At 40.6% G+C, this 17,510-nt stretch overlaps 1 protein-coding gene across 2 annotated transcripts in view; it reads left to right on the plus strand.

Moving 5' to 3' along the window:
* Nucleotides 1-17,510, plus strand: part of KIF26B (kinesin family member 26B) — a 427,084-nt gene that overhangs the window by 281,950 nt on the left and 127,624 nt on the right. The gene's annotated exons all lie outside the window — the stretch shown is intronic.

The raw sequence follows: 17,510 nt of genomic DNA on the forward strand, positions 1-17,510 counted from the left end.
GCCGTTCGAGTGAGTGCACCGTGGATCTATTATTCACCTCTCAGGTCCAGCTCCGGAGTTGTGTCGGCTCATTTTTCACTTTCCTCTGACCCTCGATGTCTCCACAAATGAGCCACCTGCTGTATCTTGGTGTGGGGGTGGAGATGTGGGGTAATGAGCCCACACTGCCGTCCTGGGCCTATTGGCTGCTCTAAAGGGAAATTGAGGAATACTGCAAAGCCACAAATCCGAGATGTCAGCTCATAAATATGTAAGCTCCTCGCTTAGGTAATAAGCTCCTTGACAGCCAAAACTGTCATTTGCACATTCTCGTCAGCTGAACACAAAGTTCCAGTTGCCAGACTGTCCCTGGATACTGGGGACTAAAAGCTGGCAAGTTGGAGTGGGGAGGGGGAGCTGGGCTGATGGCTCTTTAAAGATCTCTGGCTGCTCTCCATGGCTCCAGTCTCCTCCCCCATCCCACCGTCAGGGGGCTTTCTCTCTTAGTATTCTGATCACTAAGTGTAGGCAAAGGTTTTGCAGTGTGGCACTTGGGATGGGAAGAGAGTTGAATATGAACATGTAAACAGGGACAGGAAACAGAATTGCCAGCATTTAGCCATTGGCAACAGTGACTAAATCTGTACAAATTTTAATCTCTGTTGTATTTTGTTTAAAACTCTACCAGGAGCTTAATAAAAATCAAATCAACAGTTTAATCTATGTTTATCTAGTTTTAAAATATAGGCTTTGCAGGTCAGATTCAGAGCAGGAAGCACATATTTGGTACATGAACATTGATTGAATGCCTCATATATTATATGCACTTTGTAAGTTTAGGGGATACAAAAGTATATCAAGGAGAGGTGTGCAAAAGATACAGATTACTTCTAAAGTAACACTGTGATAAGCCACAAAGTCACTCTATTAGCAAAATAATATCAGAACATATCGAAGGAAAGGATAATTCTTTGGGTCATGGGGAAGGAGTCCCACGCAGTAGATCTGAGTCTAGAAGGATGTGTGGGGAAATGGCAGGGCGGGGGCATTTTAGGCAAGAATTGACTTGAACCTCTTTATATACAGAAGCATGAAAGTGTATGGGGGTCATGAAATTATCTTCCTATTGAAAATGAAAACAAAATAGTTTTCAGATTCTCAAAATTGGCAATGATTAGTAAAAGGTCACTTTAAATAGGAGGTTATAATGATGGTGAATTTACAACTGGTATCAGATAAGATGCAAAATTTTGTCACATTTTCACAGCTGATTGGAAACAATAGATCGTGAGTCAAGTACAAGGGAGAGGATGTAGGAATGGATCCACCTGAGGTCTGAGGCTGAGTGGGTGGGTAGTCTTCGACTGCTGGTTAACTCATTGTATCTATGTATCAATTTCTAAAAATCATTGCTTAGAAAGGAAGAGCTGTTCAGGAGAAAGAACAGGGGACTAAGTCCAGACAACGTGATTTCTCTTGAAAAGTCAGAAAAAGTCACTGGGACAGTATCTATAGTAAAAGCACAGGATTTTATAGCATCTTTTGGGTAATTCAAAGTCTTTTTACAGTTAGTTAACAGTCTGCCTGCCAGCATTCTGTTAACCAGTTACTTTACTAAGGTACACGCCCCAAATTCATGATAGTGGGAAAAGATGCTCATAAGCCCTCTAAAACACCAAAGAAGGGTGGAGTAACATTTTAGATGCTTTCAATAGTAAGTCAAAGCGTCATAGTGGTTACAGAAGCATTTTAGAGCTGGGAGAGCCCTTAGGAATCCTGTGTTCTGTTGGCTTTTGAATCTTTCAAGAATGGCATGTTGGATAAGGAAACCATGCCCAGTGTCTGGGAGCAGAGTTAGTGAGAACCACAGCATTCTATGCATTGATTCTTTCATTCACAAATGTTCATGACACCTTTGCAACGTGGAGGCTAAATATTTGAATAAGATACTGGTTGTACCCGCCAGGAGCTTACAGCTTTGTGAGGAGGTAAGGCATGGATGTAAAAATGTCATGGGAAGTTATTTTTAAAATACAGTGAGAGAGAGCTATTGAAGTTCAGAAAATGGAAAATTATTTCCAAGGAAATGGATGTCTGTGCCCTGAAATAGAGAATTTGCTGTATTAACTCAGACTTAGATAGTCACATTTGTTTTATTTAAGAAGTTTTACGCATCCAGTAAGAGAAAAAAAGTTAGGTAAAATTGTTTGTCTTAACTTGTGTGTCTATTCTGGGGAAATGCAGAACAGGATTAAAAATGAATTGTTGAATTGTCATTTGTTGACAGCCTAATAGGAACATACTGTTCAACTACAAGAACATTATTGATTTAATTACCTTGAAAACATGATTGTGAAAAATATCTATTAAAAAAATCGAAGATTCATCAGTTAGTTAACAATAAATGTGAGCAGTATCTAAAGGTATCTGTCTCATCAGAACTACCCCAGGGATAAGCCAAGGAAATGTGGGCTTTGAGCCCCCTCTGGAGGAAAGAAAGAGAGCCCTCCCCTGCTGGACTGGCAGGAACTGGTTTCTGGTCTAAAGGTCAGAGATGGAAAAAAGAATCATCTAATCAAATGACTTTTGGAATTAACCTTATGAAACAGAAGTCTACAACCTTTAACTCATGGAGAACCCAGTGAGGATATTTATTTCAACGGGCAACTGCAAAAGCATCCGTCCCCCTAAGGCTTTCTACAACAAATGCTAGACACACACTAATAATGAACATAGCAATCGTCTTAGTTTTATGGACATAATAGCCTGTAAAACCCCATGCCACAAAATATTTTATGTATTATCATCTCGTAAGAAGCGAGCAAAACTTGAAAACAAACCCCAAAATTCTGTTTATTCATTCTATAAGCATTTATTGAGTACCTGCTGTGTACCAGGCACCATTCTTGGTGAGAAATGAAATAAACAAAAGCCCTAGCCCACATGAAATTTACACAGGAGCAGGAGGTGTTTAGCATCAGCTCTGATCACATGCTTTTCCTCAGGGAACCCAGTAGGATGAGTGAGCATGTGAGCGTGGAGTCAAAGAAGCAAATATACTAGTGAATCTGGGAATTCTCTGGTAGACTGTGTCAAACCCTTTAAAAAACAATAAACAGAATCTTATTTTAGCCCCACTAAAAATAAAAATAATCACCTTCCCTACAAATGATGAAGAATCTGTTAATATAATCTGCCAGGCTTGTTTTGGAAGATATTTAGAAACCTAAATGTATCAAAATATGCCCCAGGGGATAGCCTTGCAGAATCTTTGGGCAGGAGGAATCCTTCAGTATAAATCACTTCCACGTGGACTAATGTTCCCAGACTCTCCTATTGGGAAGCATCCGGCTGACCCTGTCAGGAAGATAGGCAGCCAGACTGTCTTCTTCAGTGCCATTGATTTGGGGCCAATTCAGTCTGTCTGTCCATCCATCCATCCATGTTTATATAGTGCTTGGTATGGACTCAGCAATGCTGGAAACACCATTGTAGGAAAGACATGGCTCCTGATTTTATGGAACTTTTAGTGTTGTGAAGAAGACACAGGAAGTAATCAGAACGAGTTGTAAGAAGCAGTACAGCAAGTCACACTTTTGGTCTATTCCTCATCTTGACCAGGGACCACACTGGCAGGTGCCTGGCTGGTGTGAGAGACATGGCAGTAAGCTTATGTCAGCCTTTGTGCAACAGAGACAGCTTATGTCTGGTGGGAAATGATACTGTCTACACCCAATTTAAATTGTGGGCCAGTTTAAACAACTGTGTTAGTTTGCTTAACATAGCATTTTGGTTTTGCATATGTGCTGGTTTTTCTAAGTGCCCCAGGACACTGCCTAATGTATCTTGGTGAGGGTAAAAATTGGTTGTCCTGCCCTGGTCATTCTGGCATGAGGACACCTTGTCAGAGGAGCAACTACCAAGTAATTATCCCCAGCACGCAAAAGCTGCAGACGCATGGTTGATAGAAGAATCTAGTTTCAGCTGGTGGTTTTTAGAGATGGAGATTTCCCTGACATCTGATTTAAGGTTGTAGAAGATCCCAATTTATTGATGAATATCATCCTCTTTTCTGATTTTTCTTAGCTGTAAATAAGGCCTTCCCAGCCAACAGCACAACCAGAACTCCCATTCAAGATGCCCAAGACCTGAACACATCAGATTCAATATCACAGAGTCAGTTGCAATATTGATGAAGCCCTGGTGGGCAGTGTTCAGAGTTGACTCAGACGGTAGCGGGGCTTAGAGCAGAGGCATCTCCTTTACCTTGCCTCTTATGATTTGTATATTAAGAAGCTTATGGGAAAGAATCTCTAAAAAAGAAACATTTAGGGTATAGCTTTCATATTAATATTTTATTGTAATAATAAGCAAGCAAACATTTCCTGAGTGTTTACTATGGGTTCTAAGGTATGTGTTCTAGGGTTTGAATCTCACAGCAACCCCACGAGGTGGGCACTCCTGCATCCTGACTCACAGCTGGGGAAGCTGTGGCACAGGAAAGTTAAGGAGCTGGATGACAGTCATCACAGAGCTGTGAGCATCAGAAAGAAGATCTGAACCCAGACAACCTGGCTCCACAGACTGCGCTCTGGACTGTTTCTCCTTGCTGCCTCTTGAGGGAACTCTGAAATGAAATCATTTTCATATACAACCAAGGAAGTGGCAAAGCCAGAATCTAAACCAAGTCTCTGTGACTCCAAAGCCTGTGTTTTTCATATTGGGTTATATTATTTTCACCCAATAAAGTGACACAGAGTTTGTCTGGAAATCCCTAGTCTTTCTTGGAGATTTTTTTTTTTTTTAGTGGATCCTTATGTAGGGAATATTGGGTAGTACCATAGTAACCTGTAAATTGTAGATGTTTAATCAGTGTTCATAAAATAACACGAACAAATAAATGCATGGATAATAAGATGAAGATTTCTGTAGCTTTTTTTGAAAGTTTAAGAACAAGGAAAATTTTAATAGTTAATGCTGCTATAGACAACAGTGGGCCACACAGACAAGAGATGCCTGTGTATAGCTTACTTTTTATAAGCTATAGCATCATATAAATATATATGTACTTATATAATAGCATCATATATGATCATATATATATAGCATCATAATTCACTATGAGATATTTAGGTAAAGCCTAAGAATATGACGTTTTATATTTTTTCTTATATAGTTTACTTTCTTAAAACAATAGCATGGACCTCCTTATCTTTATGTCTTCAGCCCCCATTTACTTCTGAACCCGTTGAAATATACTCCACCTCTCCTTTAATTCTGTTCAAGGTCAATGATGAACATATTAATTCTAATCCAACAGACACTTTTCGTTCTGTCTTTTTTGGTTTCTTAGTAACATTAACATTGTTGACCACTTGCTCCATCTTTCCCCTCACCTCTCTGGCTGCTCCTTTTCAGTCTCCTTTGCTAGCTCCTCTTCTTCCATTAAATGCTGAGGTTTCTTGTGGTCCTGTCACGAGCCACTCTCTGTTCTCATTCAACTCTGCACCTCCCTGGGCCTTCTTACCCGTTCTTACCACTTCAGTTGCCATCTTTGTGCTGAAGGCACTCTAGTTGGAAAAACGAAACCAAACCTTTCTTTACAGCCAAATACTATAAACCAAGACTGTCTATCTTGAAAATAAGTGGTTTCTGTCTATGGAGTCAAAGGCTAGCGTAAAAAGTGAAAAATCTTACATACTTCTTTAACCACATCTTGCAATTAGTCCTGCGTTAGGAATCACTGATGTGCATCTTTAAATACAGCATTGAATGGTTCTTTGCATTGGTTGTTAGTGATTTGTTTGACAGAGTAGAAGGAAAGCACAGAAATTTAAAGTGTTTGCAGCCACTCTCAGTTGAATATCATTTATAAAGATAAAATGTCTCTGAAATTTTAAAAGAAATCAATGCGAAATAAGATTCAATTTATAAAAGTCTTACATTACAAGCAATTTGTAGAAGCAGTTCTTTTGGTAAATGTAGGAATCCACACAAGGAGAAGACAATTGATTATATAACATGAATTACATTTGGTCCAATGGTACATGACTGTATTCACAGACACAGCTGCATGGCATCCTCAGCTTAGAGAACAGGCATTTTCTTCTCACACAATCTGTTCCTAGGCACTTTGTCAGTATATAAATATTATTTTCCCTATAACAGTATCAGGGCTAGGAATTTTATTCTTAGCCAAGGATTGAGTGTCCGAAAATTATAGTTGTAATTAACAATGTTTTAGTAAAGTTGAGACAGTACTTTAAACCTATAGGGGTTTAATGTAATCATGTTCCAAATTCTGCGAAAATGGTGATCATTTAACTTAGAATGCTAACTAAGAGTCACCACAGCATAAAAAATTTAAATTTACCTATTTTAGATTTCACCCACCTAAAAATAATAGGCCCACTAAAGTAAACAATAGTTAAATGTGCAGTTTAACATGGCTCAGGTTTCTTTACAGAGTTAACCAGGAAATGTGAACTAAATCGTCATTGTATTTTGATAAATTCCTCTACTGCCTACAATTCATTTAAAAATAATTTTTTTCTTTATGCTAGTTTGATTGTTAATTGTTTGATAACTCCTTTCAAAAATACTTTTTAACTACAAGGCAAAAAAGTAATTATGAAGAGTGTAATTAAGACTTGAGTTGAGAGAAATGTGAATCTACTGCATTATCTTCATTATTATTTCTTATTATTTAATTTTTTTATTCTTCCTGCCTTCTCCCTCCTTACCCATGCTCCAGACACACACACACACACACACACACACACACACACACGTGTCCAGCCCCCAACAACCCCAGGTGCAGCATTAGAGAGAATAAGAGCAACAGTGGAGAAGAGGGGGTGGAGGGCGTCCGTTCTTAGTGCTCAAGTCCATGTCCTGGCAGTGGAGACGTGCACCCAGCCCTACCTCCAGTTCCATTCCCAGGCTACTTCATAGCATAACTGCCTTGCACCTGTAGAAATAAACAAATAAGCAAGTAAAGTGTAGATCTTCGTTAGCAGCTCTGATGCAAAGTCACAAAAAGAACTTCCCCTATAGTCTTTTTTTTTTTTTTTTTTTTTTGGTGCTGAAATCCGGAAACAAACCAGGCCCTGTAGTTGGCCATGATTACTCTAGATTCTTTCTCCTCTCACAAGTTATTTTGCTCTGGAGTAATCTCTCATCTGTGCTGTCTGCTCCTTGGAGATCGCTTCTCTACTTTATTGTAAATAAAATCTGTCTCCTTTCCTCTGCTTTGGAGCCTTTGAATGTGCCTGTGACAAGTGTACTCTATTGCAGTGTGCTTTGGTCATGGTTTTCAGCCATCTGCATAGACTCCCTCCCAAATGACCTGGCAGTAGAGTAAATGGGAGAGGAGGGGATGTGAGTTTCTACCTCTCTCCCTCTAGTGGGGCTGCTGAGGTACCAGCCTTCTAAAAGACTGCCCAGGATGTGGGGCAGCAGAGAGCCAGGGGAAGGCATTCTAAGCCACTGCTGTGTCTGATTCATATTCTTTTAATGCAGAGACCTCCTTGCAAATTGTTATTCTTTGAAATAACCTACTTAATAATTTCCTCAGATTTCAACTATGCCAGTAATTTGTTAAATAAAAAAGAAATATTGATATTAAAGGGGAAAAAAGAAATGACTTCCTTTAGCAAACAAAACTAACATATATTCAAATTTAATTAACCAAGAAGCCCCCAAACCACAGAGTGTGTCACCCAGCATTGACAATTAATTAGTTCTGCTCTGAAAGAGCTACAGGTATTGAGCAAAGAGTTATGGATTAAAGGCTTTATTTTCTGCTGTCCATTTCTAGCTATCACACCTTGATGGCAGCTGGCTGCTTCAGGCAACAAATTATATCTGAAGTGTGTAATTTTATGTCAGTTTTTAATTTCACATGATCAAAATATGGGGAAAGTGAGAATAAAGCACTGTTTCTTTTAAAATAACGACATTAAAAGTGAACAGCGCAACTGCTTTTCAGTGTCTTATGCTTTTCAAGATAATTTTTCTACCAAACAGCTAAGGAAGATCAATATTAAGGAAAACTGAGGAATTGGTGGTCACCCTTGGCTTTTTTTTTTGATTGAAGTATGGTCGATTTACAGTGTTGTGTTAATTTCTAGTGTACAGCATAGTGATTAATGTATACATATATGTATTCCTTTACATATGTTTTCATTATAGGCCATTCCAAGGTATTGAATATAGTTTCCTGTGCTATACAATAGGACCTTGTTGTTTATCCATTTTATATATATAGTAGTTAGTATCTGTAAATCCCAAACTCCCAATTTATCCTTCACCCCCCTCCCACACTGGGGTCACCCTTGGCTTTTAAATGGGCTCTCTGTTCATGGTAGATCATGCAGTTTCTTCCTTTTAACATTACATTAGCATGTGTAGAAATGATTTAACTAGAAACTACTGGAGTTAGCATCTAAAAGGCTGCATGATGTAATGAAAAGAACATTAGATTCATTAGATTCTTGAAATCAAATTATCTAGCATATGCTTACTCCTTGAAGGAATCTTAATTTTAGTTGGATATTTAGTTAGATATTCCTTGCACTGTAGAAGGTATACATACATGTACTGTGGACAGTTGTTTCTCAGCAGAAAACTCAGGCACTGGCATTCCACAAGGAGTGGGCTTTCATTAACCTGTGATTGTCTTTTCTCTGTCTATACATATAGGCAACTGAAATAGCTAGATTGTAAATCCATGGTTTTATTAATTCCGTTCAAGAAGACCAGCCAGTCCTTGATTAGTCATATTTATGAAAGACAGCAGTGCTGGCAATTAACTACAATCAAACACACACACACACACAGTTTGGGATGGACTTTTCAACTTACAATTGCATTGACTTGGGTCTGATGGCCTAGGTGTTTACAGTTCTTTTAATTTGTTCATTGAGCCTAATTTGCAAAGGTATGGCTCTGGAGGAGGTTAGAAGGTATGTGGTTTTCCTGGTACTAAAGTAGGCTTGGGTTGAGCAGATCAGGCCAGGGTCCTAAAGATCTACAGACAGGATCAGAAGGTCAGATGGTCAGAAGGGACTGATGGCCAGAAGATCAGCAGGCACAGGCATAAGTGTGTGAAGACCTAAGTGCCAAGAAGGAAGAAAGTCAGAGAGATCAATTCAGGCTGGAGCAGAAGGTTTCTAAGTAGAAGTCAAATAAGCAGACAGAAGCCAAGATGCAGGAGATCAGGAAGCCAGGTTAGGAGTCTGGGAAGACCAAGATCAGGGCTTGGCACAGGCTGCGCACCAGGAGCAAGAGCAGGGAGAATTGGGGTGCAGCTGAGTCATCAAACCCAGGTGCCTGGCCACGGGCACCAGGTCAGACACCAGGCAAGGCTGTGTCCCGCAGGGACGGGGCAGTGTGCCTGCCCCGTGCTTTGTCCTCACGCGGCGTTGTCCAGGACACCTGTAGTCAGTGCGCCTTCAAGCAGAATGCCCAGAAGGCACACCTCCAGATTTCTGTGCTTTTTACCCCTGGTAAAGTTTTATGAGTGTACTAAGAATGCGTAGCTTTGCATTTCTGCGTGAAGAGAAATAATGAAATAAGGAAACCAATAGCTATAGAGTCACAAGATGAAGTGTACGTCACAGGGCATGAAAAGCAGATTACTCAGCTTGGCAGTATGTTCCTTTAGACCTTCCCATCACACGTCAGTGGAGAATAAGCTTTCGTTTATTCAGTCTTCCACGTCCTTCAAAGAGTGGAGTGCTCTCTCTTAAAATATGGAAGATTGATGAGGCCTGAAGCAAGATGCATCTTTCTGAGGTCACTGAGTCTCAGAAACAGAACCCCCTGTTTCTGATGCGAGCGTGTTGTTTGGACAATGTTCGGGTCTGACTTACTGGGTTTGCTGGACACACAGAAATAGAAAAGCCTACTACGAAAGTCCTCATGTCCTCAGGCTGCCAAAAGGGTGCGGCACCAACTTGTCAAGTTCTGGACGAGATTAAGTTCATTAGAGCAGAGGCTCCCAACCTTCTCTCAGGCCCCGGATCCCAGCTTCCTGCAGGTGGCAGCTCGGCCATTAGTGAAGACAGTCCATCAAAGCCCCTGTCACATGAAATATTAAAGGAAGCTGCCATGATCAGCCGCAGTGTCTGGCATCCTGCTGCCGAAGTGGCCTGAGGTGAGCAGAGCTTGGGGGACTGCAGAGTACTGAGCAGCTGCTATACAATGAGCTGAAAGGGCCTAACCCCTAGCAAGACAGGCGGAAGCGTCTTTCTTAAAATGTTCCAAATCCCAGTAGACACTGGGGACGCTTACCTGAGTCCTAAGAAACCACAGCATCAGCATCAGAGAGACAACGGCACATCCACCAGTCAGAGATGGAGGCAAGGATGCTTCCATCAGAGCACCGAGGCAGAGGGCCTAGGCAGGGCAGAGATTCTGCTGCTGACAAGGAGTTCACGTGGTGTTCCTGAAATCCAGGTTTCCACCGCCGGGAAGTAACAAATCCATGCTTTGTTCGCCTGTCTAGCCTTCCATGCCAACGACTAATTCTCTTATTATTAAACATCTCCTGCTTTATTTGGGCATATGAAAGGTAAAGTTTCTATTTTACATAAGGAGCTTGGCTGAGCACTCTCCTAGGTACCTGGCTTTAAGCAGAGGAAAAGGGTTTACTTTGAATAGCTTTAAAAAAAAACAAATTAGTTTATGAATGGGCTCCTTTTCACTTTTGCCTTTAGTTTTATTTTCATTTACCTGTAATATTCTCAGCCTGATGATGAAAAATCCAGACACAAATGGATTAGCAACATTCACCAATAGTATGGTTTTTAAATTTTGCTTTTTACCTTTTTTGTACCTTGAGGCATGAGTGAAGGGTGTGCTGCCCAGGTGATACAGTCCGGAAAAGCTCCCAGCCTCTCTGACCTTCTCTGTCTCGGCTGCTGTGGAGCCAAGAGAAAGTTCTCAAAAACATCGGGTGGAGTGGGCTCTTCTCACCTCTGCAGCTGAGGAGGACTCTCCTGAGCTCAGAGCAGCCACTGGGTGACTCAGAGCTGGCTTCCGTGACATGTGTAGCCTACTGATTGCATAGTTCTTGTGTACATAGTTGTTATTCAGTAAATATTGATGGATTGATGATTGGTTGATTGATTGAGTTTCCAGAGCACTGAGATGCATTCTAAGCAGCTTCCAGCATTCTTTTTGTGTCTGTGGACGGAGAGGCATGAGGCAGTGGAGGACCGTACAGAAGAATGGGGTGTGGCAGTGGTAGTTGTATATTATTGTTCTTGTCACGCAAGGACTCACTCTGGGTTGGGATTGTAGGAACAGAGGAGCCATTTTCATATAATTTGCCTTTCACGTCCTAATTCTGGGCATGACCTAACTCACTCAGCTGAGACGTTTTCCCCCTGTGAGATGAAGGTATGTTGCTAGGCAACCAGATCAGTAATTGGTAAATGCTTATATATGATTTGATTTGAGTTACATAAAAAATATGTAACTGCTTTTTTTTGGACTTCACTATTAGGCAAATGGTTATTATTTGGTTTTATATTGTCCGAATAGAGTAAAATAACTGCTTCTATTTATCAAATGGCATAATAGCCTGAGGTAGTGGAACGACCCTGGGCCTAGCAGCAGAAAACTTGAGTCCTAATCTCAGGTATGAGAATCCCTATTCCTGTGACTGTGGATAAAACCAGGTAACTTCTGAGCCTTCATTGCTTTTTAAATCTGTGATCTGAGGTACAGATACCTTCACCCTGCTTGCCTCACAGGGCTGGAGGTGGGTGGATGTGACGATATGTGGAAAATGCTTTAGAAAGAGTAAAACATCCCAAGGTCTAAGCAATTTTCTAGAACTCCAGATCCTTATCTTGGGACTTTGCATATTTTGGTGTAATTTCAAGGGCTGGATCAATTCAGAAGCCCTGAGTGGGCTTACACTAGCCCTTCATCAAGGTGCAAAGAGAGCTGTGGCGCAGAAAATGAGGTACAGAAGAAAGGAAACGTATATCCTTCAGTGAGTTGATAACGCAGTGATGTAGACATGGTAAACAATCTTATGGTTCCCAGGAGGGAAAGGGGGTGGGAAGGGATAAATTGAGAGTTCGAGATTTGCAAATATTAACTAGTAATATATAAAGTAGATAAACAACAAGTTTCTTCTGTATAGCACAGGGAACAATATTCAATATCTTGTAGTAACCCATAATGAAAAAGGATATGAAAATGAATCTATGTATGTATATGTATGACTGAAACATTATGCTGTACTCCAGAAATGGACATAACATTGTAAACTGACTATACTTCAATTTAAAAAATTAATTAAAAATAGTGCAGTGATGGAGGCACACTAATAACATACAGAAGCGAAGACCACACTGCAAAGCAGCATCTCGTTAAGTGTTAAAACCTAAGTCACATACTCTCAAGACTAATTGCTGAGGGCTGAGGTTGTTGATGAGGGCAACTTGTAGATGCCTTGATGAATGGGGACATTTTTAAGAGGAGAATAAGGGTAAATTCATAGGGATGATCACTATGGGTTGATGCTGTGCAGAAAGTTGCAAAAATCAATCTGCTTTCAAATTATAACCGCGTCTGGCTATAGTGTTTTAACACAATGTTGTCTGAGGTTCATGGTCAGCCACATTTTGCCCCCAGCAGTAAACATTTTATTTGATGTCGTGTCATGAGTTATCTTCCTGCACTAATGAAATGAATAATTTGCATAAAAATCAGAAACACCCCAAGACCCATATGCTTTTCAGTCTCTGAAGACATGGAAATGACCTCTGTGACAGCCAATTAGAAAATGGAAAGGTGAAAGAGGACACTCTTTATTCTCTGTTTGGAGACTTTCCAAAATGACTCACATGCTTCCTGGCAGTGCCAGAATACTTTTAAATAGGCGTTACTGCAAAATGAAGCATAACTTGTGTTTTTTTACATGTAGATGGATATCTTAACTGTTGCCAGAAGCTTTGCCTCAGACCACTGGTTCTTGTCACATATCCGCCCGATTTATAACCTGTTTTATTTTTGTCTACCCCTGTGTCACTGACCCCATGGATTTCCTGGGAGCTGCTGTGATCTGTCACGTCATTGCTCATTATCAGACAGTCTTAATTCTCAGAGCATAGAAATATTTTACAATGGCACACGAGCCATCGTAGCCCGTGGCAGCCTCAGCCATTGTCACATTAAACTGCAGCTCAGATTGTCTTCCACATGCTGACGGTGGCGATTTTACTGCTCTCATCCCCCTCCTGGGTCAGGACCCTTTCTGGGCAGCAGATGCAGCGGTTCTGAGGGTCTCACCCTGCCCTCCTTGGGAGCAGTTTTTCAGTTGCTATCTCACCAATCAATTACTTGGGTCCAATTTAGTAGAGCTTAAATGACCTCTTAATTTTTATAAACCTTTTCCCACCTATTCGAGCATCTCACAGTTGAATACCCCCCTCAGACAGGATGAAATGCTCTCAGGATGTGGTTAGCAACACATGGTGCCTAGAATTTTTTTAAAGGACAGGGAATCCTTTAAAACCAGCTGTACTGCCTGATATTCCTGCCTGATTCTCCCTAAGGAAAGTTCTATTCTTCATGAAGCTAATCATTCTGAAAATACTGTTAGGTCAATATTTTAGTAATCCCTAGACACGAAGGGTGGTAGACCCCAATTTAATTCTCATGAAATGCACGTAGAACAAAGGAATTTCCACTTAGACTCTCCATAATCCTGAAAAATCCAAGGTCAAATAGTCTATCACACAAATGCCAAAAAAAAAAAAAGTCAGAAAAACCCCTTGAGCTCCCCCTCAGTATATAACTGAGGCCTCAGACTCTCCTGCACTTAAGCCAATTAAATTCACTAGATGATTATTTATCTCTTTTAGATCTGGGTAGATGTGGCCAATGAGAACAAGGAACCGTCCCATGTGAAGGTCATCCAATTCTCAACTGATTCCTGAATTCAGATGCCATCATATTGATGCGTTAGGATAATTGTCTCCTGTGTGGGATGTGTAAGATATGGGAGGGGAGGTAGAGCCCAGAGGGAAGAATTGAGCTCACTAGGTTTAAATTCTTGCTGAGTTCATGCTGTTGCCCTTCTCTTGATAATGCGGAACAAGAAGCCACTTTCTTCATAGGTGTTCAGTGAATATTAATTTCATCTTTTTAGCGAAGCTACCTTTTTTTCTTGAAATAAGACTCAGAGAATTAAATGAAGCCAGTGGATGTTTAACGAAGGGAAGAATGGCTCTAGGAAATCTGGGATACTATCCATGGTAAGAATGAGACAACTAAATATTGCTTCTAATAGCTTTTTAGATTAATATTTTGTTGTTTGAAATCTTATAAAACAATCCACTCATTTGTTCTTTTCCCTACGATAAAAAAAGAACTTGTAAGGCATTCATGGTACAAAGTAACTTCTAACCAAAATGTCTTTACCTTTTCAGTTCTTTCACGACTGCTTCTCCTTCATGTCACTGAATAATACAATTATACATGAATGATTTCTGTGCCTTAACCTTCTCCTATCTGCATGTCATTGAAGTGCTATACAAAAAGAGCAGAGGCTGCTGACTTCCAAGAAATCAGAATATATAAAATAGAGATCAGACAGCTGGTGATGATAATCTCGAAATTAAAATAAAATGTTCCTAGACAATATATAGCTCTAAAGTGTGATTTCTATTAATTTCTAAATTCTAGAATTTCCTAAGATGCTTATTTTAATACATGCTTTAAGAAGAAAATAATTCTTAAATGAATTCTCCAAAGAATTGTCCCCATTACTGTTTTTCTGCATTAATGCCAACTGAGGCTTCCCTAAATGGAATAGAGATTCCAGGAATCATTTCAGAATCCCTGTGTTGGAAGAGACTTCGGAAATCATCTGATTTTTCCCAGTGCATGTTTTCATCTCCCTGATCTTCCCTACTTGTGGTTTTCTAGCCACTACTTGGACACTTGCAGTGACAGACGCTCACTATGTCATGAAGCAGATCCATCACTAATGGGTTGGTCCAGTTTTCAGAAAGATGCCCCTTTCACTTATAAACCCAAATATGCCTTTCACCTTCCTGTTCATATTTGACCTGCCTGCTCGCACTTCACCTGTTTTGCTACCTGTTCAAAGATGATCTGGTGCAGTATGGGGCTCATAGACCTGGATTCAGTCTCAGCTCCACTACTTACTACTTACTGTTCTGTTCCTTCAGGGTACCGTCTATCAAGTACTTCCTGTGTACTAAACCCTTTATGTGCATTCTTATTTAATTTTCACTAAAAGTCTGTAAAGGTAGATAATATTTTTGTTCCATCTTACTATGCAGAAACTGAGGGTTGATGATCATGTTATAATAATGATAATGATGATGACAGTATTATTGAATACCAATCACATGCCAGGTGCTTTGCTAGGCTCTTCGTAGGCATTATACCATTATCAGAATTTAAATAACTGGCCTATTATCTACCTAATGTCTGAAGAAGCTGGGTGTTCAAATTCAGGTCAGATACTCAAAAGACTCTGGATTTAACTCTTTAAGCCTCATTCCTTTGTCTTTTCAGTGGGAGTACTATTATCTTCCTCACAAAGTTTTCTGAGATTCAAACTAATGGCCTATGAAATGATGTAGCATTCTTGCTTGAAAAATACTTCCTGTCACATTTCATTTATTCATTTCTTTAAAGGCAGCTTTTTAGAAGACCCTTCCTTCCCCTTTCTCTAGGTTTATGTTTTCCAGGATAAATGTCTCCAGTTCTTTCAGTCTTTGGTCAGTCATTGAACAAATATGTGTCAGCACTCTGCCCAGTTGGAACGTACATTCTAGGGAGGACACAGACAGTAAACAATAAATCTGATAACTCAGTGAATCCTCTCCCAAGTGAGAAGAGAGTAAGTGCCACAGTGGGGAGGGTGGGTGGTGAGGCACGTGGGGTGAGTGAAATTAGGGCACTGGGAGCCACTTACTGTGGCTGTGTAACCAGTTACCCCAAAACTTAGTGGCTTAAAGCAACAATGATGGTTTATTATACCTCTTGGTTTCTGGAGCTCAGAGATTCGGACAAGACATAGTGGAGGTGGCTTATGTCTGCTCCACGATGCCTTGGGCCTTGGCCGGAAGACTTGACAGATGGCACCTGGAATCAACAAAAGGATCATTTACTCACATGTCTAGTAGTTGACACTGGTTGTCGACCGAAGTCCTCAGTTCTTCCCCATGTGACCTGTTCCACGTGACCTGGGCTTTCTCACACTGCGAAGCCTGAGTTCCGAGAGTGAGAGAGCCACGTAGAAGCCATATTTCCTTTTATAACCTAAACCCATTGACCATACAACATCATTCCCACTATATTCTTTTGGTCAAGGCAATTTCCAAGTTCCATGTGGGTTCCAAGAAAAGGAAAATAGGACAGAAATCCAACAGGCTACTGCCTCTTCTAAGCTGCCTTTCAGTGTCACTCACTTCTCTCTGTCTCTGCATTTGGACTAGGAACCCCCAACTGGTGGGGCAGTGGGAACCACAGCAACTCCTTGGTACTTCTGCCACCATCCAGAAGAACCCTAATGTGAATGGATAAACACCACCTTTCAGTTCCTAGCAGACCATCATCTTCCCCCTTCAATTCTGCTATGTCTATAGGCAGCCCAGCTGAAAGCAGTAAGGGGTCTTTGAGCAGAGGCGCAAGTGTCAGAAGCCTGTGATGCCTACTGACACCTCCAGATGAGTCACTGTTTGTCCAGGGAGAGACTCTCACAGAAGTGTGAAAACTGCCGAGAGACCAGTCATTGAATAATTCCATTCCATCCTCATTTTTAGCAAGAAACACCAGGAAGGGTGGCAATGAGAGCATGAAAAAAAATTAGTCCTAGTTTTTTCCTCTTGCTGACTGGAAAAAGAGAACACTGGCAATCTAGCGCCCTTCATTTTTCATCATGCTACAGTAGAGTCCCTGTAGCGTTCCCTAAGTTTGGCACATGGTAGTGGGGCTGTCGGGGTATCATTCCTCACGTAGCCCGTTCCTCTGTGTTTCACTCCTGTGAAATAGATATTCAGTTTTACAACTAAGAAAAATTAAGCTTTGAAGCAGTCATTCTATTTGCTATATTTATACAGTGGCCATTTTGTAGCTCAGGGGATTTGTCAAAAGCATGGCCATTACTGATACGAAATTAAAACTAGCCAGTCCAGATCTTAAGATTCGGATATTAAGATGGAAGGCACGGGGAAGGAGGTGCCAAAAAAAAAAAAAGTGCTGACTTCATCTTTTTGACCTACCTCACTTGTGATCTGTTTTGCAATTGGTAAGAACAGGGGACGGATTATAAGGTTTTGATCTGTAGTATAAAGTCATGGCAGTCCATGTGCTTTAAGTAGCAGGTTCAATGTTTGATGGCCTTTGATAAGGAAACTGGAATTCTTAGAACAAGAGTGTAGCATGAAAACACCAAGAATGAATCCAGAAATGGGTCTGTCATAGTCTGTGAAATTTCTTTGTCTCATGTCGCCCCTTGTCTTGTTTGCCCC

Source organism: Camelus dromedarius, chromosome 21 (assembly GCF_036321535.1).
Source record: "Camelus dromedarius isolate mCamDro1 chromosome 21, mCamDro1.pat, whole genome shotgun sequence".
In the NCBI taxonomy this organism is placed as follows: domain Eukaryota; kingdom Metazoa; phylum Chordata; class Mammalia; order Artiodactyla; family Camelidae; genus Camelus; species Camelus dromedarius.